We start from the raw sequence: 5,326 nt of genomic DNA, 5'->3' as shown, positions 1-5,326 counted from the left end.
GCTCCGTGGTATCCCAGACACATGTAACATGATTTTTCTTGCTCAAATATAGCTTCATTGGTCTTAAAAGTTCACTTTTGAGTAATCTTGGAAGACTTCTTAATTTGCAGCCTCTGGTGAAGATGATCACTCCGAGGTGGGTTTGTTAGTGAAGATGCAATTATATAATAAGGGTTTTATATCAATGGTTCCATTTATATCTATAAATGAAATTTGTGGTGTATTTTTTGGAAATTCAACAATAATCATCTGTTATTTGGTTACCATTCTAAAGAAATTCAACTTTCGACCTTTTGTGAATGCTCAAAGCTATGTGCAAAGTACTGTCGATTATGATCCATAATACTCACCGACTCAAAATTGAGGTTTGTTCATGTTTGAAAATTTGACAAACCAAAAGACAAGATGCTAATTAATATTGTTTGTGATTGTTGTTGTGAATTCTTCATCTTTGAATACATATTTTGGTTGGCTTATGAATTTTTCCATCCTTTAAAAATATTATTTTTTTAGTTCGGGCCTAATTTCATAATAGGCGATTGAATCACAATATTGCAATATTTTAAGTTACTTTTAAGATTAAAGGTCGATGAATAAAGTAATTAGGGCAAGTTCTTTTTATGCATTTTATTTTGATCTAGCACATAAATGCTTCCTAATTATTTTATTTATTTTTTTATGAATTAGGTTAGGAAGATCATTTGAATTATAAATGCTTTAATTCAACAATATTTAATAACTAATCATTTTAATATTTATACTCAAATATACTAACAAGGACTAGTAACACTAGTCTCAATGACTTAAAGAATAAACGCTTTATTAGACTCTATTGTAACACTAGTCTAATAAAGCGTTTATTCTAATGAACAAACGCTTTATTAGACTCTATTGTAAGATTTCACTTCATCAATTTAAGTAGCGTTCAACTACAACTAAAAATATCAAATTCTTAAGTATTCATGAACAAAATCGGCCTAACAATGTCTCTTGGAACTATTTACCAAAGGTGTTAGAATGAGCCGTGTGGAAGGGTTGCCTTTAGATGCTTTAGTACCAATTAAGGATGTCAATATCCTAATAGTGCAGAATGTAGGAAGGTTCGTAGTTGAAAAGAATAACGAGAATAGTGGACATCGTTTCATCTACAAGCATGTAGTGAACGGTCTGGTTGGTATGACTAGAGAACATCATCCTCGCAGAATTTATATTATTGTGATAGAAGTTATAAATAACGATGATATTCCTTGGTCTTTTATTACAAAGGTGCAGAACTTTCTTTTTGTTTATGTGATATATCCATCGCCACCTACTCATAAGCTCTCATCTTTTAAAGAAGTTCTCGAGTTCCTTGTCCACAAGTAGCAATACAACTACTAGAATGCTATCTCTACTTATAATAAGTCCTCTCTCTCTCGAAATATATGTGTGTGTTTGTGGATGTATTACTCTCTTTTATTAATGAAATATGGCATAGTCATAATGATATTATGAGTATCTTTTCTATCCCTCCCTTCCTTATGGCTATATAAAGAATATGAAGATTATAAGTAAAAGTTTGTTACTTTTGAACTTAAAATGCTTATAATTCAATTTATCTTTGTTATCAACAATAATTATCAAACGGTATATAATTTTGTCTAAGTAAGGTCGCTTCTCATTCCCTGTATGATATCATAACACAAAATCGAGCGGAAGGGTTAACCATAAAATGATAACAAAAACCCATTCGTCGAACTAACTATAAAGAAGGGTTGGTTGGAAACCATGTCTATACTTCTTTGCTTTAATCCCAGGTAACTAAAGATATATAAGAACAATAGAATATGGCATGCCTGGTCAAAACATAAAAAATTTCTTGTCATGTTATAGTTAATGAATATGGTATGCACAAAGATCCGACGTCACACTTCATGATTGGAGACCAATACAGTGAGCTATGGTCGTCCATACCGTCCTTTGGTCCAATTATGTCAAGCAAATGTTGCAACAAGCAAAGAGTTTTTAATAAGTTCGCTATTGCAAAGAGTTCGATTTAAGGCACAAATGTCATGTGAAAGGCACACCAATTCAACGAGATTTAAGTAACCATAAATAAGACACATGATACAGCTTGTAAACGAAACGATGTCCATGACTCTTGTTATTTTCTTCCACTACAAACCTTATAGCCTCTTGCACTTTTTTGTCATTGACATCCTTAATTGAAATTAGAATGGAAAGAAACACTTCTCCACAACTCATTATGGAACACCTTTGATAGATAGTTTCAACAGATTTACTTTGCCGAGGAATACTTTAAAATTTGATATTTATAGTTGAACGCTACTTAAATTGATGAAGTGAAATCTTACGACGGAGGTTAATAAATCCTTTGTCTATTACAAGAGAGCTTGGAATTAAATTCTTTATAGTTGGGATAAGGGATGTTTTAGTCAATTGAAGTATACTTTTTAGTTTTAAAATAAATTAATTTTTTAGTTTAAAATAAATTGATTTTTAGTTTTAATTTTAGTCGGAATAAATTAATTTTGATGTGGTGTTATGTATTTTAATAAAATTAATATTAACTTAATCAACAAAAATTTGTATTTTTTTTAAAATTATAATCTAAATTAATAAAAATACCATTGAACTTTGCACTTTATCTAAAAAAAATACTCATAAATTTTTTTTTAAATACGGTTGAATTTTCAAAAAAAAAAAACTTCAAAACTACTCTTTTAACTTTCAAAAGTGTTTAAAAAAAAATAGATGGGGAGAAAATCGAAGGTTATTTTAGGAGAAGGTTTTCAAGATCAGTATAAGATCCTAAAAACATAACAAGAAGTAATATCCTAGCTTAAAGTCGTGATTAAGAACCTACTAGTAGGCTACTTACTAAGTTTTACTCACTCCATGTTTATCATTTTTTTTCAAGTAACTAAGAGTTGGTCGTGGATGAGAGCAGACTTTGGAGTGTGGGCCATGGACTAAGCTCTGTTTTTAATCTAGTACTTTTTGTTCTTCTTTTGAGTCTGCTTCTTATTTTGTGTTTGTAACGAGTATGTATATGTAACACCCCAAAAATGAACGAAATTATCTCCCATAAGAATAAGCCGCTCATGAAAGACCCAAAGGATAGAAAGAAAAAAAATTAAAGGATTAAGCAAGAAAAAAGGACTTAGTCAAGTCACTCGTGTACCCTAACAAGTGATTTCAAGGAATTAAAGGCCTTTTGAAAAGGATTGGAAAGGAAAAAGTAAATCAAAAGGGCAAAAAAGTCATTTTATCAATTATCAAGAATCTTTCTAGATTTGTAATTCCTTATCTAGAAGGAATCTCAAGATTCAAAAAAAAGAGAAAAATGATAAAAAAGCAAGGAGAAATTTGTAGAAAAATTATGGATTTTCCGAGGAAAATAATAATAAAATATTCAAAAAGTGGCAAATTACCAAAATACCCCTGGAAGAATGGATAGTTACAGAAATGCCACTCTAATTAGAATAAGAGCATCTACCGTGACCATCCGAGCAAATTCTTTCGAACTCAAATCTCAACCGTCGGATCTCCTCCAAAATTTGATATGATCTAGAACGAACACGCACGGATCATCACATCCAACGACTAGTATTCAAAGCCAAGGTCGGTAAGGATATGATCGGAGTTGATATCTCCAAAAAATTATCCAGAAAGTTCGATCTCTAAATAACAAAGATTCTGGAGCTCTCAATGACGGTTTAAGCTCCTCCTATAAAGTCTGAAGTAGGAGCAACAATACGGAATAAGAATCGAAAAAGATCGATCCCCCAATCGAAGGCAATAAGCGTTTAGATTGTGGGTCTCCTACTCTCAGATTTCTTTCAAATTTAAGAGCAATCCTCCACCATTTCTCTTCAAACTTATTCCTACCGTTTCTCAACAAGATTACCCACAAGTTCTATGAAGGAATAGAGTGCTGAAAGTGCCTAGAAACCATTCCCCCAATTCAATCAGCCATTGAAGAACTTCAAGAAAAAGTTGAAAATCCAATCTGAGGATACATGATGACTTGTCGAGCCAGAATGATTCCAATAAGTTTCTGCACCTCTAAGGAATGCTTCCATAGAAGACCACGAAGAAAAATAACCTCGAGAGCGTGCCAAATTCAATGTCAACTCCATTGATCACTTATGGTACAACACAACACAGATGAGGGTAACATTTTTTTATTTCTCTATTATATTAGGCCCTTTAGATTATTGGCTTTATAAGATGGAGACATGAAATTTTCTATGTTTGAAATAAATTTGGTTTGATTGTTTTCTGGTTAGCATTGGTACCATCAAAACTTATTTATTTCTTTGAAATGTTTGAGTTTACAATTTACATATATTTTCATTTTTCTACTTTGAAATGTATGACATTTATAAATTTGATAGAGTAACAAAGGGTGGAGTTTTCAATTACATTTATAAAAGTTTTTCATTACTTTTAAATTATAAAATCATTTCAATTACATTTATAAAAGTTTTTGGTTACCTTTTAAATGGAAAGAAATTATTAAGATTTCATTTACATTTATGAAAATTAGTTGTTACTTTTAAATGAAAAAAAAAATTATAATGATTTCATTTATGAAAACGAGTTATTAGTTTTAAATGGAAAGAAATTATAATAATTTCATTTAATTTTCATAAAAATAATTATTTGAATTACAAAATCATTTCAATTATAAGGATTTCATTTAGATTTATAAAACATTTAATTATTTTTAAAATGTTACAAACAGTTTTCATTAACATTTTTTTTTAGTATTACATTTAAATATGTAATATATATATATAATAAAAATGAATTTAAATTATTTTTAATATTTATTTAAAATAATATATTTATATATATATATATATATATATATTTAAATGAATCAGGTAGTTTATAATTTTTTACCATAAATTTTAAAATAAATAAATATTATTTTTTGTGGTCCACGTTTCGGTTCACGTTTTAGTGGTCCGTATCAATTCTTATTTTTATAACTTGATAGCTATTTAAACTCATCACCTCTTAGTATTTTTGACAACACAACACACAGAACATTTGTTTCCTCGATCTAAATCTTTTTTAAAAAGCCTCCATTGTTGCTCTCCAAAGCTTCCAGTTCTCTTTTTTTTTTTTTTATCTTATTCCGGAGAGAGATGTCTATTATTTCATGTGGTGTGTTTCTATGAGATTTCAGACAATTATATTGGTTTGATCCTGAGCCGTGGAAATGATTGAATTTGCTCTTGAACTCGTAAAAAAAAGCGGTGTACCGGTTTGTTCCTGAGCCGTGGAAAAGATTGAGTTTGCTCTTGAACTTGTA

This window comes from Cucurbita moschata, unplaced genomic scaffold (assembly GCF_002738365.1).
Source record: "Cucurbita moschata cultivar Rifu unplaced genomic scaffold, Cmos_1.0 Cmo_Scf00109, whole genome shotgun sequence".
In the NCBI taxonomy this organism is placed as follows: Eukaryota; Viridiplantae; Streptophyta; class Magnoliopsida; order Cucurbitales; family Cucurbitaceae; genus Cucurbita; species Cucurbita moschata.
This window is presented reverse-complemented; position numbering follows the sequence as displayed.